Raw genomic sequence first — 20,971 nt, 5'->3', positions numbered from 1 at the left:
GGTCTTTGTGTGACTTAGGTATCAGGGTAATAATTGCCTTGTTCAAATAATTAGTAAACATTTCTTTAGTTTCTCTTTTTGCAAAATAATTTGATAAGTATTGGCACTAATTTTTGAAAATCTGGTAGAATGCTGCATTGAATCCATCTGTCCCTGGACCTTTTTTTAGCTGGAGGGACTTTTAACTAATGCTTCTTTTTCACTAGGAGTTATGAGTCTCTTTACATTGCTTATTTGATTGTGCTTTAACTTTGGTAGGCTGTATGTTTCACAAAATTCATCCATGTCTTTTAGGATTTATAGTTTGGTGGAGTATAGACTTTTAAAATATGGACTTATGATTCTCTGAATTTTCTCAGTATCTACTGTAATGTCCCATTTTCATCTTTAATTTTATGAATTTGGATCTTCTCTCTTTGTCTTTTTCTTAAATTGACTAAGGTTTTACCAGTCTTTTATTTATTTTCTCAAACAATCAACCTTTCCTTTCATTGGATCTTCATATTATATTGCTTGTTTGTTTCTGGTTTGTTGATTTAAGTCTTGAGTTTGATTATTTCTTGCTGTTTTTCCTTTGGGTCATTTTTTTTTCTAGAGCTTTCAGATGTGCTATTATGTTACTAGTATGTGAGCCGGGCGGTGGTGGTGCACGCCTTTAATCCCAGCACTTGGGAGGCAGAGGCAGGTAGATTTCTGAGTTTGAGAGTTCGAGGCTAGCCTGGCCTACAGAGTGAGTTCCAGGACAGCCAGGGCTACACAGAGAAACCCTGTCTCGAAAACCAAAACCAAAAAAAAAAAAAAAAGTTACTGGTATGTGATTTCTCTAATTTTTTTCATGTAGGTTCTTGAAGTTATGAACTTAACTTTAAGAACTATTTCTTTGTATCACATAGGTTTGAGTTTGTTCTATTTTACTTTTATTTTCATCCAATTCTAACATGGTTTTAATTTTCTTCTCAGTTTTGGACTCAACCCATTTTCATTTGATAGTGAGTTGTCCAGTTTCCATGAATACCTATAGTATTTTGTTGTTGTTGATACTAAGTTTTAATCCATTGTTATGATACCAAATGGAGAGTGTTATTTCAGTTTTCGCATATCTGTTGAGATCTCCTTTGTCCCAGATTATATAGTCATATTGGAGAAAGTTCCTAAAGGTGCTGAGAGAATATATATATATTTAGTAGTTTGATGAAATATTCTGTAAATATGATTATCTGTTAGATACTGTGGTGGATTGAATATTCTTGGCCCAGGGAGTGCCACTGTTAGGACAAGTGCTGCAAATGTTGGAGTGGGGATGGCCTTGTTGGAGGAAGTGTGTCACTGTGGGGATGGGCTTTGAGACCCTCCTCTTAACTGCCTGTGACACAGTCTTCACCTGTTTGCCTTCAGAACAAGATTTAGAGCTCTCAGTATCCCCAGGACCATGACTCCTGGATGCTGTCAAGTTTCCCACCATGATGATAATGGATTGAACCTCAGAACCTGTAATTCATCCCCAATTAAATGTTGTCCTTGTAAGTGTTGTCTTGGTCATAGTGTCTTTTCACAGACATGAAAGCCTTAACTAAGATAGATACTTTTGGTATATGATATCAGTTAGCTCCAGCATTTTTCTGTTTAGTTTTTGTCTGGAAGACCTGTCTATTGATAAGAGTAGAGTACTGAAGTCTCCCACTACCAGTGTGGAAGAGTCAATATGTGAGTTTAGCTGTAGCAGTATTTCTGTTATATACTTGGATGCTCTTGTATTTATTGCATTTATGTTTAGAATTACAATGTCCTCTTGGTGGATTTTTTTCCTTTGTTGAGAGTGTAGTGTCCTTCCGCATCTTTTCTGATCAGTTTGGTTTGAAGTCATTTGTTGATGTTTTTGTTCAGATATTAAAATAGTTATGCAAGCTTGCTTCTTGGGTCCATTTGCTTGGAATATTTTTTTATCCCTTTACCTTGAGGTTAGGTTTACCCTTCATTTTGAGGTATGTGTGTTGCAGCAGAAAGATGGATCCTGATTTCTAATTTAATCTATTAGCCTCAGCGTTTTGTTTTGTTTTTGTTGTTGTTTTTAATTTTAGAATTGAGACCATTAATATTGAGAATTGTCAATGAGAAGTATTTATTGATTTCTGTTACTTTGTATGATATGGATTTTCCTTTTCCACCTGTTGGTTTACTGCTATGGGATTGTTGAATTGTTTGTATCTTTCTGGGTGTGGCTAACCTCTTCAGAGTGATTTTTCCCCCTAGTTCTTTCTGTTGAACTCTATTGATAGACAGATACTGCTTAACTTTTGTTTTGTGAAACAGTTTTTCTCTGTTGGTTTTAATTTATAATTTGGCAGGATATAGTAGTCCAGGCAGGGCTGGCATCTGTGCTATCTCAGAATTTATGGAACATGCATCCAGGCTCCTTTTTAGACTCCCCATTGAGAACTCTGATGTTATTCTAATGAGTCTGCCTTTATAACTTTATTCATTGCTCTATCTTCATTTCCCTAGCAGTTTTCAATAACCTCTGTGCTTTGTTTGTTTTGTTTTGATTTTGATTATTGTTTGTGTGTTTGTTTTTGTTTGTTTCTTTGTTGGTTCTGCACATTTAGTGTTTTGATTATCATGTGCCATGGAGAATTTCCTTTCAGGTATTGGCTGTTTGGTGTTCTGAATTCTTGTACCTTGATAAGAAATTCCTTCAGTTGGGAAAATTTTCTTCTAAATTTTGTTAAGATATTTTCTGTGCTGTTGATCTATATTTTGTCTCTTTTCTATTTCCCTATTATTCATTGCTTTTTACTTTCATAGTGTTTCAGAGTTCTTGGATGTTTTGGTGTTTTGGGCATGGATTTTAATACAATATTTTCTTCGAGGTACAATTTTGTTTATCTTGTCTTCAACATCTGAGATTCTCTCTTAGTGAGGTTTTGGTTTGACATCCTGAATTTTCATTTCCTGTTTTATTTCAGGTTGGATGTATGTGTGTGTTTCTGTTTCTACTTTCATGTCTTGAACCATTTTCATTAAACTGTTTCTTTGTGTTTTTGCAGAGTTCACTGAGGGATTTATTCATATACTCTTTAAGGTCCTTGAACATATTCATAGTCACTATTTAAAGTAGTTTTCTTTTGATTCAGCTATTATGAAAAATTTCAGGGCCTATTATAGCAAGATTAGTGGGCCCTGGTAGAGGTACTGTACTGGCTGGTTTTATATGTCAACTTGACACAAGCTGTAGTTATCACAAAGAAAGGAGCCTCTCTTTAGGAAATGCCTCCATGAGATATAGCCCTAAGGCATTTTCTCAATTAATGATCAAGGGTGGGAGGGGCCACTGTGGGTGGTGCCATCCCTGGGCTGGTAGTCTTGAGTTCTATAAGAAAGCAAGCCGAACAAACCAGGGGAAGCAAGCCAGTAAACAGCACTCTTCTTTGGTCTCTGCATCAGTCCTGCCTCCAAGTTCCTGCCCTGTATGAGTTCCTGTCCTAACTTCCTTTGGTGATAAACAGCATCATGGAAGTGTAAGCAGAATAAACCTTTTTCTCCCCAACTTGCTTCTTGGTCAATGATGTTTTTTGCAGGAATACAAACCCTGACTAAGACAGGACATTATCTGAACTGTTCATGTTTATGTTTTGTTTTTATGCTGGAGTATAAGCATCTGAAGTTATAATCTTCGAGGTATTTCTTGATGTTTTTATGTTATCTGGAATATTTTAGATGGGTATCTGTACTCAGGTCACTGTTGTCCTCTCAGGACCCTGGGCAAGTGTGGTGAGTGCAGGCTCCCTGGCTCAGAGAGCTTTAGTAGAGCAGTGGGTGGGAGAAAGAAGTAGAGATGGGCTAGGTGGAAAGGCTGAGAGGGGCTGTGGGAAAGAACAAGAAGGACTGGATCTATACCAAGAGGTCAACTCCCTAGGGCAGTGAGGTGTGGCAAAAGGAGGGACTCTTGCAATGGGGCTGCAGTAATTCAAAGGATAAGTCTGGAGATACAGGGATAAAGGGGGGGGATATCAGTCTCTGCACCAGCAGGTAAGAGTCTCCAGTGAATTAAGTTGGAGTGGGTGGAAGGCTTCGTGCAAGCAGGCTGCTGTAAGACTCAGGTGAAGACTGGAGAGATTTAATGGAGGACAAGAAGGTTAGGGAAAATTGCCTTACCCGAGTGCCAGGCCAGTGTGGGCAAATAGTTTTATAGCTCCACTTTTATTTTTTGGCACCAGAATGCAAGCAAGTGGAAGGAGGACATGTTCTCTCTTAATTAGCCAAGTACTTTTGGGTTTCTAGTGCCAATTCACAATAGTCAGTATTACTTTTTATTAGGGAATGTAAGATAACATGCTTATTATTATATATTGTGACATATGGGGGGATGAACTGTCTTATATACTCATGCCCTCTCTTGTTCTCTCTTCTCTCTTTCTAGACACCTTCTTCCCACAACCACAGGACATAATTGTTTTTCTATTTTCACAATATATATGTATATACATGCACAAATACATGCACATACACACACACATCCTACACATGAGGCAACTACATAAGTTCTCTATCTTGATTTCTTTATGAGTAATGCTACAATAAGCATTATGATATGCCAACTCAGATTCCTTTGGGTATATACTCAGAAGTGCTATAATTGGATCATATGGTGATCCTAATTTTAGATTTATGATGAACGCTGACACTGATTTCCATAGTTACTGTACAAGTCTACATTCCCATCAGCAATATGTAAGGGTTCTTTCCCACGCACTCTCACAGGTAGACTTTTGTTGTTTTCTTGATGACATCCATCCTGACTGGGGTAAGACTAGATCTAACTGCAGATTTGATTTATGTATCAATGCTGATTTAAGAACCACCAACATTCTCCCCATATTTATTGGCTGGTGGTGTTTCTTCTTTTGAGAACCATTACCTCAAATCATTTGCTTGTTTACTGATGGGATGATATGTGATTTTCAGGTTTAATTTTTTGAGTTCTTCATTGACTTTTAGATACTAATATCCTATGAGATTTATAATTGGCAACAATCTGGTCTATTTTTAATTCCACTGACTATATTCATTGTTCCCTGTAAACTTAAATTTCCTGCCATTCCATTTTGTCCCTTTTTGCAATTATTTCCTGATCCATTGGAGTGCTTTTCAAAAAGTCTTTGCATATGCCTATATTTTGAAGTGCTTTCCCCTCATGCTTTCCTATGACAGGTTGGATTTCAGGTTTTACATTAAGGTTTTGAGCCATTTTGATTTGATTTTGTACCGGGTGAGAGATAAAAATCTACTTTTAATCTTCTGTATATTGGTATCCAATTTTCCTGTCACCATTTCTGGAAAGGATTATCAGTTCTCCAATGTATATTTTTGATACCTTGCTCAAAGAAGAAGAAGGAGGAGAAGAAGGAGGGAGAGGAGGAGGAGGAGGAGGAGGAGGAGGAGGAGGAGGAGAAAGAGGAGGAGGGGGCAGTGATAACCACAGTGCTTATTTTTTATGGTTTCTTTGCAATCATTCTATGTGTTTGTTTTTATACAGATAATGTACAGTTTTGTCATCATGGCTTTGTGGTATAGTTTGAAACCAAGTATTTCAAGCTACAACTACCACTAATTTGTGTGCTTAGGATTGTTTTGTCTATTTGGTCTGTTTGTACTTACATATAATTTTAAAAGCTATTTTCTGTTCTATGAAGAATGTAACTTAAATTTTGATGGTGACTGTGTGTTAACCAGAAGATAACTTTTGTTAGTATGGCTATTTATATAGTTAAGCCCACTGATCAGAACCTCAGAAGCATCAAATTGTGTTGGTGTCCAATTAAAGAAAGAAAATTCAGTACTTCCCCTGGTATTAATTTGACCAAGTTTGAAGTTTCTACTTGCTTTCTTATGTCTTCCATTTGCCTTTAGTTTGTGATGTCTGGCTCCTCTGTCATTCATTCCTGGAATCTGATTTGTGCCTCTATTATTGTCTGTGTGACTTGATGTCTGGGTAATGTCTAACTGTCTTTAACAATGGCCTTTGATTTGTCTTTATTGTAGAGCACAGAAAACATCACCTAGGGAAAGAATAAGGGATACTCAACAAAAATTCTTATCAGAGTTTTATAAGAATTTATATTATCTACTCCAACTGACTCCAAAGCACTAAGTACCTGCAAATGAACACTTGCTTAAATAAGATCTGTTATAACACTTATGGATATACTAATATCCATAATATTTGTTGTGAATATTTGTTGAATAAGGCCATTTCCAACCTATTTGTTTTGAGCCAATGATTATCATAACATCTATACATATACACATGCATTTGCTATTTAGGTCAGGTGCATGGAAAAGGTACATAATTTAAGATTAAAGCCATACATTAGCTTAGCTTGTAGAAGCTGATTACATGGAAAATTCAAGGCAGGTATCCTTGATTATTACTCTTACTCTTTAAAGACAGGTTAAATAAACAGACCAAGTGCATAGCAGGATAGAAGTCATCGTAAGTGACCTTAAGGTATACTATTAACTCTGGCTCTGAGATCTGTTTTAGAGAAATTTCCATGGATTTCTGAGGAGACTGTGTATTTTTGCCACTTTCTGGTGGAATATTTTGTGAATGTCTGCATGGTTCATTTGGTCAAAAAATTAACCCTAAAGACTCTTACTTGAGTTAGTCTGAAATACCCACTAATAAAAATGGCATATTGAGATAGTTAGAACTTATCTGTCTTTTTATGTGTATTAGTGCTTGTTTTATAAAATTAGGTTTCACAATTTGCAGTGTATATATTTTTATAATTGTTAGAACTTTTTGATAGGTTAGTTCCCATTACTAGTATGTTTTCTTTCTTTATCTCTTTTAATTTCACCTCTAAGTCTACTGTCTTAGTATTTTATGACTATGAACAGATACCATGGCCAAGGCAAGTCTTATAAAGGACAACATTTAATTGGGACTGGCTTACAGGTTCAGAGGTTCAGTCCATTATTATCAAGGTGGGAGCATGGTAGAATTTAGGCAGACATGGTGCAGGCAGAGCTGAGAGTTCTACACCTTCATCTGAAGGCTGCTAGTGAAAGACTGACTTCTAGTGTTTGCCTGAATGTATGTCTATACATCATGAGTATGCAGTGCCCCTGAAGAGGGCACGGGATCTCTTAGAACTAGAGTTACAAATGGTGGTAGGCAGCCATGTGTCTGGTGAAATGAATCCCAGGTCTTCTCCAAGAGCAGCCAGAGCTCTTAACTGCTGAGTCACCCACTTCCATTCCCTCCTGCTCTTCTTTACTCTTAGTCTGTATTTTTTTTTTTTTTGCCAATGAATTGTATTTCTTGAAGACAACAATTAGACTTGTTTCATGATTTGAGCAGGTAATCTTTGACTCTAACTGGAGAGTTAAAACTCTTTACATGTGTGAGTAGTCCTTACTGAGGAGTATACTGATTCCTGTAACTTTGTTGGTTGTTTGATTTCTTTTCTTTTCTTTTCTTTTCTTTTCTTTTCTTTTCTTTTCTTTTCTTTCCTTTCCTTTATGCCACGTTCATTTTAGGGAGAACCTGGCTTCCTTTATTGGTTTCTTTTCCCTCAGTTCTTCTTTCTCCTTTCTACCCTCACAGCCTGTTCTTCTCTGGGTTCTAATTATTGAGATGACCATTGTCTCTGTGTAGAACTCCTTCAATAAATTCTCCCATTCTGTCTTGATAAGCATGGGCTGCCCTAGTCTGTGTTAGTCTTGAAGAAATGTCTTATTTCTATATCAACTTTAAAGGATAACTTTGCTGGATGTATCAATACTGGCTGGCAGGTATTTACTTTCCAGATTTGAAACATATCATTCCATGTTTGTTTAAATGTAGGAGCCTATGTAATGGAAGGGGTAGTTTTATATGACAGTTCCTGGAGAAATTCCTCCTTGCCCCAGACTGGATGCTAACAGATCAGAGAAACAGTTGTGTCTGGGTCAATCTTGGTGATCTGATGAGTTTACTAGGTTTATTGATAGAGGTGTGGGTGACTGAAATTACCAAAATTCCCACCACAGTGTAGGTGGGTCTGTGACTCACAAAAGCTCTAACATTAGGTTAACTGCAGTTAATCTGTCACCTCCTATATATTCTTAATGTCCCTAAAACACACATGGCTCAGGCAGGATTACATAGAGTTAGAGGCAAAGACTGAATGGTTAGAATCTTAGGTGAGTCTAAAGACTCTTCCTTCTCTAATGTCAGAGGGACGGTAATAGGCACACGCATATCAAACCTCATATATAATTTTTGATATCAGATAGAATGGTAAGTCATGTATGAAGGACTCAGTTTTACTATAGGTATTCATTAAAGTTGGAGACATTTTGTTTATTCTGTTCAATCTAGTGCTGAACCCAGAGTAGTCAAGTGTGGCTGCTCAATACTAGGCAATCACTTAGGGGGTTCTCTCTTTTGTATGCCAGGAGCAGTACTTGACTAATTTTTACCAGTGTACCCTGGGGGTGCTTAGACTCACTTACTCCAGAGCTCTGTAGTTCATGCATTTCTCATGCAGCCCCCTTCTACACAGGCATTGTGGTAGGTTGCCTCTGAGTCACCTGACTTGTGATTGTTCTTGGTTACCATGCTCCCAAGTAGCTCACTCTTCAATAATAGATCTCATCTCCTTATGATACCTGGCTACAACCATAGAAGATGTGGAACCTGAGAAATTGGTTCTGATGTTGAAAACTGAGCTGTGATGGTAGAGAAAATGTCTCATTTGATCCCCTAATTAATCATTAGCCTACAAGATTTGTGGGTCTCTATGAAATGAGTGCTTCCAGTTTTTCTTTTTTGTCTGTCTTGTTTTGGTTTTTGGTTTTTGGCTTTTGGCAGAGTATCTAACTCACCACTTGGATGCCTCCTCTTTCCAGTTTTCTCTCCTCTAGCCAGAAAGCCTCACTTTCAGAACCATGCACTACTGATTCATGTTTGCCATGTCCCCCTTATATTTCTGTATCAGTTTCTAGAGTCCAGCCACCACCTTTGTGATTGCTGGTGTTCTTCCAGCCTTTCTCTCTTTGGGATAGAGTCTATTGGTTAAACTGACACTTCTCACTCATTATATCATGAGGAAACAGCTTCTAATCTGCCACCCTTTCCTAGAAGTTCATTCGCTGACTTCTCACGGTACTTCTCAAGCATTTGAATAAGTATGAGTCATGAATAAAAATATACTGATAGTTTGGCTGGTAAATAAACATTTATTATTTACTGCATTCAGTCTATTGAAAACAAATATGCATTAGTCTTTGTACTAACCAACATATCCCTTTCCAAAAGTACCTATTTTTAGGCCACATGAGATACTACTCATTGGTGGCTTTGTGCTACTAGTGTATCTTTAATAAGCAAAATGATTATTATAAACATGATTAAGGATTATATAAAATTTGGGTGATTTAAATCACACATTATTTCATTGTAGATTATGCTTTCTTCCCTGAAATATTGACATAGTGAATCATGGTAGAATTTCAATACTGTCAAAGAATCAGAGCCCATTATGAGGCCATTATACTAATAACATATGACAAACAGTAGGACTGGAGAGTAGTAATGGATGCATAATGGATAATAAATGCTATTCTGAACAGTAATGGCTGCTAGTGATCTTCCAGTAATAATATTCTCCTTCTCTTAAAATAATATAACAGTAATGTCAAGCACTGCCAGCAGCAGAAAGAGTCTAGACTGTGTCTCCAGCTTGGCATACTTCTCTGTCAAAAGCTATCCCAAGACCCAGGTTAACCTCTCTCCCTTTTAGCCAATGATGTGGGTTTTTCTGGCAGGTGGTGCTAGAAGAAGTTGCCAGGTCTTCTGAACATGGTGTTTTCAACTTGCTCAGTAAATAGACCTCCCCCTACCCAAAATTCTTAATTGATTTATATCATACAAAATACTCTTACAGCTCATTCACCATGATCCCCATACTCCTCCTTTCTGCCTAGATCTCCAGATGTTAAAACAATTTGTACCATGATGCTTTGCTTCTGCCCTCGAGAGGTTTTCATTCTAGCCTTTATGAATGTGCTCTTCACCCATCTGCCATTCCTTTGTGTCCTTGAGTTTCCATTAATGACTTATGCTGGCAGTTCCCTGCTGCCAGAGTGTGATTAGCCCATCCCTTTTTCAGACAGTTTTGCCAATTCTGCCCAAATATTCTTGTCAAATATTCTTGAAACTTTTAGCTGCTCTTGGGCCCCTAAGTATGGTAGTGTGAACCCAGAGATACAAACCTCACTTATATTGTTCATTATGCTTCGTCTTTATGACCCACAAGCCAATTTGGTGCTGAAGCTGTAATCCTTTATGCTAAAGTATAGTTTATTGTTATCTCCAAAAGTGTCACAGAGATCTCCCACTGGACGTCAATGCCTGGTCCAGCCCTTCAGCTTTCCTTTCTTGGGATATTTTACTGACTTTGTGGCTGGCGATTCTACCTATGTGTTCTACCAATGGGCTCTGTGCACTCAGTCATTTGAGGCAGTTTTGTTGATAGAACATTCTATGGAGATAGACATGCCCTGTCTCTGATGTATCTATTCCTTTGATACTTTGCACTCATGGCCACTTGAAATTTGGCTAGTGGGGCTGAAGAAGTGAATCTGTCATTTAAGTTGAGTTTGATTAAGCTGAAAAAGACATTATATAGAACAATGTTACTGTGGGGCATTCAGGGACATGTAGAATGGGAGGCTAGCACATATCTACTTTAAGAAGCTTTGGGTAATATACTATAAGGGATGAAGAAGGGACAGAAGAGAGGGCACTGGGGGGAGGGTGTAAATATGATCAAAGTACATTGCACATATGTATGTGTGACAACAATGCATATTATTTTTTATATTTAATATACACCAATTTAACAAATAAAGAAGAAAAAAATAATAAGGCCTTGTGATCTCTTGGTGTGAAGTCTGAGGTCCCCTCAGATGCTTGGTTAGGTTTGAGTTAATCCACAGTTAATTTCTTTATCTTCTGTATCAATCTGGATCTCCAGGCCAGCTCTGTGCTTTCTCCTTACTGTGTCAATGTTACTGTGACTACCACAACAGATTTTGGAAATCAAATATACAATTCTGACAAGTGGAAACCACAGAATAAACACCAGACAAAATCAGTCATCCCTTGGTGATTAATTCTCAGGCTTACAAATCATCTAAACATTTATATTGGTTGTTCTATTTCTACCCTAAAATATATTTTCAGGATTGTGAACATCACTGGAAGTGACTCACCTGTCACTGCCCACATTGGAAAGGCCCAGAGCCCTTCATTCAGCACCTCCTATAACACATGGTTGTTTCTTTCCGGTTCTGCCTAATTTGTAGATTATTTTTTAAAGTTATGCCTTTTGTAGAGTTTGAGTTTGCTAAAGTTCAAAGCAGATGAGTTGAGAAGGAGAAACAGGCCAAGAAACCTGTGAGAAAAAGCAGTCTAAGTCAACATTTTTTTTTTTAGATCCATGATTATTTTTAAAAACATATTTGTTATTCAGTCAGTGATCAGAGCTTGGCATATGCTTCAGAAAAGGGGAAAAAGGCAAATAACTATGAGACATGAGTCTGACCTCATATCACAGTGAGAGAAGTGCGTTGAGAGTAGTATGGAATCCCTGAGATTTTCCTCCAACAAACATCAAAACTATTATTATATGCAAGGAGCAGGTAAGATGAGGATGTGAAACCCAAGGGGGTTATAATAAGACCTCTCCTGTTGTGTGTGAGTGGGCCCAGCTTTCAGTGAGCTTCAGTCAGGAATCATATGCTCACATTGTGTTCCTCACTTTTTTTTTTTTTTACTATAAAGATAGACTACCTATAAAAAATTAAATGATGAAGTTTATATTCAGACTATCATAGTTTGAAGAAATATAAAGTTGATAATTTTCAGCCATGGTGAGTGGTGAAGAGAAGACATGGTGTGCCATCATCACATCAGAGCCCATCTCATCTGCGTTGGCATCAATGTTTTGGGGCTTCTCCCTATGAGAGAAGCCTTTACTGTCTTCCAATAACTCAGCACACAGCACTTCTGTAATGTAGAAGGTTGTGCCCAGCAGAAACCTTGACAGTAGTGGTTGGAATGATCTGCAGAGGATGGGTAGGCATGAGTAGGCAGATACTTCATGGGGAAAGCTACCTCAAGGGCTACACAGGACCCAGCCAATGGCTTTAACACAGTTCACAGATGGGCAAAGAAGAAATCGTACCTGTCAACATCTATCTGAGGTTCAGTCTCCTAGGCTTAGCTATAAGCTGCTTGGCTTCAGTTTGTGGTAGATTTTCTGGTTTCAAAGGAATTGTTAAGGAACATTTACCATGCTTCTTCAGTAAGGAGTAGAAGAAATCAAGGACTAATATAGGATGAACAAACAAAGTCAGGATTTTGTGGCAGATTTCTTGGCTTACTGGATAGGAAGACATGTAAACTAGCTGCAAGCATAGTTGGATCCAGGTCTTAAACAATTCACTCCATCTTTCTGTTTACTCTCTCGCATGTACATGGCCCCTCTTTCATTTGCCTTAGTATTGGGGATCTGATCTAGGATGTTATGAATCCAAAGTAAGCTTTCACTAAGATGCCCATGTTGGTCTTAAATTTGAAGTCTCCTGCTTCATTCTCCTGAGTAACTGTTATTACAGGCCCATTTTCCTATGTCACCAAGCCTGGGTTTCTATCTCTCTTTCCCCCCACGAATGTCTCTGACTCTCTCAGATTCTTTACTGTTGTTGGGCTAACATCCATCTTGAAGATGGGCTTTCTCCATTTCCCTGTGAAGGACAGCCAGTAGGGTTGTACTCATGGTATCCCAGGAGCAACACTCTGGTTCAATTGTCTATTACTTCAATCGAAGGAACATGGGTAAGAGTAAGGAAATTGAAAATAATTGCTGGCCTATTATTGCCGCCACAATGTAGTGCATGCTGATTAGCTGACTACTCCCTATGGTATAGATTCAGAAAGAGGTTTAGTCAAAGCTACCTATAATAGTAGACATGTGTGTCTCCAAAGGAAAGCAGATCACATGAAATCTAAGGCTAGAGTTTCCCTCATCTCTTCCACTAACAATTGTCTCTACCACTCTTCGCGTCTTTGGGAGTGAGGTCCTAAAGCAAGGACATTACACCATCCCAATCAGATACTTTGGGCTTATTACCAAGACATTAAGGGGATCTTCATGCCCAGGCTCTTCACTAAAGACTCTCAACTCCCATCTTGAATACTTTCATCTAGGGAGGGAATTAGAGACTTATACCTTAGTCTTTGGACCATTTTCTTTTGAATAGATAGCAGCATAGAAACAAACATATTTCATAAACGATAGGACTTGAAGTAAATATCTATTTGGTTCAGAGTCTGAACCGAAGATATAAATTTTAAGAGATAAAATTAGCCACATTCGGAGTCACTTTAGGACCCACCTTCCAAGTTCTCTTTTGGGGAATCAGGCATGAGCTGGTGTTTCTAGTAGTGGTGATGCATTGATGACCCTGCTGTGAGACTGGTATTCTCCTGTGTGTGCCATATCTGGTCTCTGTATGGCTATTGGATGAGATCATGAGAAGATCACAGGGAGATGATGAAGGTTGAATGGCTTCAGGGGACTTGGTGAAGAAACAAGGGGCAGAACATTAAAGCTGAACTATATCCATGTTGCACCTGTCTGCTGAAACCTGGAGTCTACCAGATATGAGTTTGGGTTTGCAAAGTCTGGAAATTTCCATTGGAAAATTCCGTCCTCTTTTCCCACTCTTCCCATACAGGAAGCTCAGGCTCTCTGTAAAGGCTAATAAGGCCAATCAGACAAGCAGCTGGCATCTACAGGCGCTTAACTGTGGCGAGCCAGTAGATGCACAGAATCTTAAACTATTTTCCCCTCAGCAATGAGATATTCTGTCCTTAAAATAGTGTTTTCTTTAAGTAAAAATACATTTCAGTGACTTTTCAACTGAGAAACTGTGGTAAGATTCTTTGTGAGCTTGCTGCTGGCACGCATTGGTGTGCATGTCCTCAAATAGTGTGAGGTTTGTAAGGGACTGACTCACCCCATCCTGTTTGCCCTAAGTGTCAAGCAGCAAACTGTACCATCCATCGGCTGCACATAAACATCTAACAGAAAGCTCAGGCAGGTGTGTGAGCTCTTATCACATGACTCAGGGGCTGAGCAAGTACTGGGACTGAGTGAGGTATTAGACAGATCCCATCCAGAACTTATGGTCATAGGATGGAGACCTAGGCCTCCGCACTTCAGATAACTGGAGTCCTGACACACAGTGGGAGCCTGTCTTCCTTATTTGGATCACCTACATGTTGAGAACATGGATTTCCACATCCAGGACCAGAACATATGGTGGCTGCTGGTGAGCAAACTCATACTGTGATCCCCTGGCAAATTTTATCATTCCCAACCTCATGTCACTATGGAAGATTTTGTTTTCCTTCTCCTCACAATATCATCAACTGTAGTCATTGCTGCCTGAGTGCCTAATCTGAGTAAGCCATGTTTATACATTGCAGTTAATGGCTAGAAGACTTGCAGTTGGCCAAATCTGTTATCATTACTTCCATGTCTTAGGTAAAGACATTGAGAGTGAGGTAGAATCTCCTGCTCCAGGTCACTGTGTTGTGTTTTATAAAAAAGAAGGGGAAAAGCCAGGGATATGTTTGGTAGAGGTTCTGTATGATGTCGGCATCCTTCTCTCCCCCCACCCCCAGGTAACCAGCCAAATGATGAGTGTAGTATAGAATAGAGTATACTTAGGGCATGGGGAGGGGAATTGACAGGGTAGTAGAGGCAGAGAAAGGCAGGGGCAGGGGTGGGACTGAGGCCAGCCATGAACACATGGAAGGGGGGGATGGAAATGGGGAGAAAAGGGACAGAGAGGAAAGAGGGTAAGAGAGCAAGAGAGCAAAAGACTGAGGCAGGGGCAAGCAGCCCCTTTTATAGTGAGTCTGGCAGGACTCACTGTTGCTAGGCAACTGTGGGGCGGAACCTAGAAGAAATGCTAACACACTAAGCTAAAGTTACAATGTAGATTTCTTTTTAGAGGTGAAATACAAGTAACTTTGTAGACAGCTGCCCTCCTGCCTGCCTTTGAGGTACAGTCCTCCGAGGTTGTGCTCAGTCAGCTTTGTCACTGACCGCTCTCCTCTGACCCAGGGTTCCAGGAGGAGTGGTAATGCTGACAAGCCATCTGGCTTTCCTTTGTGACCCTCCAAGTTGCCTGTTTCTGTATCTGTTCCTCTGCCTGTATCGATGCTGGATTCTCTTCCCTGCGAGCCTACTGTTCTCACTCTGGCTGTGACTTGCAGTTCAGAGTTAAGGACCTTGGCATACCAGGGGAAGGTACAGATAATTCTGAGACAGTCTGGCTGTGCTTGGTTGTGAAGTGTGCAGCTGCTCATGGTGTACAGTGCTTTGTTTTACATCGGTAATAACTAATAGCTTTGTTGATACTTGACTGTTGCCTTTGGTTTTATGGTTGTTTGTTGTTTAAGGAATGGCATGCTCATGACCTATGGTGTTTAGAAGTCAAATTGTGTTCATTTCCCAGATGGTGTTGGCCCAGTTTTCAGAGGTGGCTAGAGTTGGCTCATTTAAGCTTCTCCCAGAAGTTACTTTCCTTACTTGAATTATGGGATGTATGCTTATCTCATGTGGTGGGTATGCTACTGAATTGCATCAGAGCACGAGCCAATCACTGTTCATTATGAATTTAACACCCAGGGTACCTAAGTATGGCACCTGCAGTTTCTGTAACTTTTTTTCTAATGAAGAAGGATTTAAGTAGGCTCAATTGTGTTTACCTCTCCTAACTTAGCTTGGGGAGGTCTGGTTGTGACTATTTCATGAGGTGTAGTTTTCTCTCCCCCACCCCCACCCCCAATCCTTAAAGCTGTACTGTGAAGACTGTCAACTTAATCAAGCTTGCTTTCTGGAGAATGCCTTGTCCTTTATTTCCTGGTGAGTCTTTGGTCCATGACAGGAGTTAGGAGCTGTGAGTGTGCACTAAGGAGTAACTGAGCACATAGGAGAATGATTCCTCCACCATCTGCCTTGCCTCCATCTACAAAGACCAGAGGAAGCTTCGGGTATACATACTGCACACTCTACCTCTGCTGCCTCCCATGGGCAGGCTAAGAGCATCAAATCCTTTAGCCCTGCATACATACTTCAGTTTAGCAAGGACTCCAGGATCTTAGGTCATCTGTTAACCATCCCCTAGTCTTCAGCCTGTACCCAGTGCCATCGAGAATCTCTTTTCTGACCATTCTCTTCACTTTCTACCACAGACAAGACCCGGGTCCCCCAATGGACCTGGCTTTTGTATCCTTCACCCATGGACTGTGAGTTGCGGGAGAAATCTACTCTGTAATCCAGACAGATATTTTTCCTCTGCCTTACCTTACTCTGTATATGAATCTCATGTCTGCAAACCATTTGCCACATTTCCTTCTGTTTCCAGGCAGCCACTAATGTCCTTTCTTTCTTTGTTTTCTTAGCTGCTGGATGCAGACATTGTCACCAACTTCCTCTGTCTTGGTTCTCAGCTCTCAGGGGTTTCTTTTTCTAAATTGGCTTGAACAATACTAAGTGAAGTCTCTACAGCTATCTAGTTTGGTTGATTTTTCTCCATTCCTTCCCTCTCCAATCTCCCAGTCTCTCCTTCCTCACTGCGTTTTTTTTGCCACTTGTGTCCTCCCTTCTGTTTGATTTATTGTCCCCTCTACTTCTCACCTTTTTTAATTGGTTATTTTATTTATTACATTTCAAATACTATCCCCCTTCCCAGTTTCCCCTCAACAAACCCCCATCCCATCCCCTTCCCCCTCCTTCTATGAGGGTGCCCACCCACCCACCCAGCCACTCGCTCCCACCTCACTACCCTAGTGTTCCCCCATGTTGGGCTATCAACATTCCACAGGACCAAGGGCCTCCCATTGATGCCCGACAAGTCCATCCTCTGTTACATATGCAGCTGGAGCCATGGATCCCCATGTGTACTCTTTGGTTGGTGGTTTAGTCCCTGGGAGCGCTGGGGGTCTAGTTGGTTGATAACGTTGTTCTTCTCATGGAGTCTTAAAGACCAGTGTTTTCCTCGCAGTTAAGTGGGCTCCTTCATAATTTCCAGTCTTTACACATATTTATTCATAGCAAAATGAACATATTAAATGCCTAGAAGCTATGATCCACACATGAGGGACAACTTCAAGTGTTTGACTTTATGAAGCTGTTGTTACCCAGTTCCACTCGTATTCCTACAAGAATAATTGTTTCATTTTTTTATAGTTAAATAAAATCCCATTGTGTGTATGTCTATCTAGTCTTCTGTTGATTGACATCCAGGCTCATTCCATTTCCTTGTGTAAGAAGCAGTGATACTCGTGGATGCACAAATGACTCTATTGGTAGAACATGGAGTCCTTTGGAAGTGGCATAGCTGTGTTATATGTTTGTTTTTGTTTTTTAAGTTTACTGTTCTCGTTGTGGTTATTTTGAGAGTTGAGTCCTTTGCTCTGATTCCGCAAAAGCGGTGTTGGTGTTAGTTTGCATTCCTACCAATAGTGTGAAAGAGATTATTTTCCCATCATCCTTCCTAGCATTCTTTGTTTTGTTTTGTTTTGATGGTGGCCATTCTCACTGGGATGAGATAGAATGTTAAAATGGTTTTAATTTACATTTTACTGAAGGGTGACTATGTTGAATACTTTTACAAATATCTATTGGCCACTTGTATTTCTTCCTTTCAGGACTGTTCAAATAATTTGGCATATTTGTGATTGTCAGTTTGTTCTCCTGGTTTCTAATTTTTAAAGCTCTTCATACATTCTAGATATTATTACTTAGGTATAATGAGGTATAGCTGGTGAGGATTTTATATCCTGTTCTGTAAGCTCCCTGTTCACTTAGTTGACAGTTTTGTTTACTGTGCAGAAGCTCTTAAATTTCACATAATCCCATCCATCAGTTCTTGGCACTGTTTCCTGTGCTATTGGGATTCTATTTAGAAACTTGTTACTGTACTTATGTCCGAAAATGTTTTCCCTCAGCAATATTGGTGTTTGTGATTTTAAATCCAGATACATAATCTAGTTTGCTGAATTATGTTCAGGTCGAGATACATGGCTTTCCTGCTTGATTTGTTAAAATTTTTTTTCCAGTATATGTTTATGTAAGACTATGTATCCAAATTTGGCTTTATCTCTGGGTTCACATTCTATTGGTATACATGACTGTTTTTGTACCAATACCCTGTTGTATTTATTCCTATGGCTTTCTACTATACTTTGAGGTACAATAATGTAAGACCTCCAAATGTATACTTTCTGTTTAGAATCATTTTTGCTACCTTGGTTTTTTTCATAAGAACTTTACTCCCCCCCCCTCCATTTTGTGAATGTCATAGGGATTAGACAAACATTGAATGTTTATTTTCTTTGGCGAAACAGCCATTTTCACACTAGTGATTCTGCCGATCTGGGAGTATGGAAGATCTTTCTAGAATTCTGTCTCTTTTTGATTTTTTTTCCAGCATCTTAGTCTTTCTGGTATAACTCTTTAAATTCCTTGGTTAGATCTATTGTGAGATTTTGGTTTTGAGTCTCTTGTGAAAGTTTTTTTTTTTTTTTTCTGAAAAATTTCTTAGCAAGTTCATTGTTGATACATATAAAGGCTTCTGAATTTCATATTTGCCTTGTATCCTAATGCTTTACTTAACATATTTATCATAGCTATGCAATCTTTGGTAGAGTCTGTGGGGAATCTTTTAAGTACAGAATCACGTCACCTACAAATAAGGATAGTTGAACTTTTTTTTCAAATGTTACCACTTTTATGTCTCTATCTTGTGCTCTTGGTAAGTCATTAGCACTCAAGTGAAGACCAGTGGAAAGAGTCGTCCCCTTGTTACCATCTAGATATTAGAGAAAATGGTTTCAGGTTTTTACCTTCTAGTGAAATGTTGGGTATAAGTTTGTCTTATGTATCATTTTTATGTATGGTATCCATCCATTCATGTCTTATATAGCCTTTATTATGTGGTACGCATCCACTCATGTTTTCCTAAGCATTTTATCATTCAGGAATGTAGAATTTTTGTCTATGCCTTCTCCATCATCAAGATGTTTTTGTGATTTCTTTCTCTAAATATATTATTATGGCAGATCACATTTATTGATTTATAGAGGTTGAATAAACCTACCATCCCTGAGATAATACCAGCTTGGTCGTGATGTATGCATTTTTAATGTATTCTCTAATCATCTGACATGTGAATATTTTGTTGAATATTTTCACATCTATGGTTAGCAGGGAAATTGGTATGTAGTGTTCAGGTTTTGTTGTATGTTATCCGGGTCTGGGTATCAGAGTTATACTGCCATCTTTGCTTCTGAGAATGGTTGGTAGTATTCTATCAACTTCAATTTTGAGGAACAGTTTGGGAAATGATAATGTTATATCTTTTTGAATGTGGTTGAACTGGACAATAAACCCACCTGGCCCTGATCTTTTCTATGTTCATATATTTTTAAGTACTGCTTAATCTTGTTGTTAATTGTAGGTCAATCTACATTGTTTAAATCTTTTTGCTTTAATTTTAGTAGGCCATATACATTTAGAAGTGTATCCTTTTCTTCTAGAGTTTCTAATGGTTAGAATATAATTTTCAAGATATTCCTTGATGATTTCTGTGTATTTCATTCAAATCTTTTTTAACAACTCCCTTTGCCTCTCTAATTTTATTAAGTGTCTCTATTTCATATATACATGCATTTATGCATACATACATGTATGAATACATACATCATACATACATATATGCACACATAAATGTGGATTAGTTTGGTTAGGGATCAATGAATCTTGTTAACCTTTAAATTTTTTTAATTATTATTATTGTTTTTAATCATTATTATTATTGAAAAGTGTGTGAGGGCCCACATACCACAGTGTGAATGGGCAACAGTATGACAACTTTGTGGAGTATTTTCTCCTCTTATACCTCTATGTCAGTTTTGTGGATAGAACTCATGTTCCCAGGCTCAGCAGCAGGTGCATGACCCACTGAGTGTCTCCCTGGCTCCCTCCTAAATCTTTTTGAAGAGCCAGCTCCTTACCTGGTTAAATATATGCATTGTTCATTTGATCTCCATTTTTTTCATTTTTGTCCTAATATTTTATATCCCTTGATATCCACAGTCAGGTTTGGCTTCTTGCTTTTCTAGAATTTTGAGATGCATTCTTAGGTTTTTATTTGAGATTTCTCTGGTGTTTGAATGTGAATATTTATAAGATTTCCTCTTACAACTGCCTTGACCCTCAGACCAGATCCAAAGGTTCTGGTAGGTTGTATTTATTTTTATTTGAATTTAGAAACATTTCTATTTCCTCTCTGATTTCATCAATGACCCACTGCTCATTCAAATGTGCATCGTTCAGTTTCTGAGTATAAGTGTGTTATCTGTTGTGAGGTTTATTTTTTCTTTAAATCCTGTGGTCTGACAGGATGTAGTGAATTATGTTAAGTGGTTTTTTGTATGTGTTAAGGCTTCCTTTATAGCCCATAATATGCTCAAGTTCCAAGAAGTTTCCATGTGCTGCTGAGAACAATATGAATTTCCTGTTAGATGGGATTTTCTGTAGGTATCTGTCCAGTTACTCTATAGTATAAGTTATCTGGACTCTGAGTTTTCTTTACTGATTTTTACTTGGATGGTATATTGAGATATGGAGTTTACTATTGAAGTTTACTATTATTACTGTGTCCAGACCATTGCGTCTTTTATGACTTTGATGTCTGTTTCATGAAATTAGGTGACCGATATCTGGTAAATAAATATTTGTAATACCTATGTTCTGTCTACAAATAATTATCAAAATGTCATATCCCTCTTCATTCCTCTGACAAGTTTTTTGTTTAAAAACTACTTTCATGGGCATGA

At 38.6% G+C, this 20,971-nt stretch overlaps 1 protein-coding gene across 1 annotated transcript in view; it reads left to right on the top strand.

Annotated features, from left to right (window-relative positions):
- Positions 1–20,971, top strand: part of L3mbtl4 (L3MBTL histone methyl-lysine binding protein 4) — a 318,439-nt gene that overhangs the window by 67,719 nt on the left and 229,749 nt on the right. The window lies entirely within an intron of this gene.

The sequence above is a fragment of the Grammomys surdaster genome, unplaced genomic scaffold, assembly GCF_004785775.1.
Source record: "Grammomys surdaster isolate TR1022 unplaced genomic scaffold, NIH_TR_1.0 132, whole genome shotgun sequence".
NCBI lineage: Eukaryota > Metazoa > Chordata > Mammalia > Rodentia > Muridae > Grammomys > Grammomys surdaster.
Note: the sequence above shows the minus strand (reverse complement) of the source record. Positions and strands in the feature narration are given on the sequence as shown.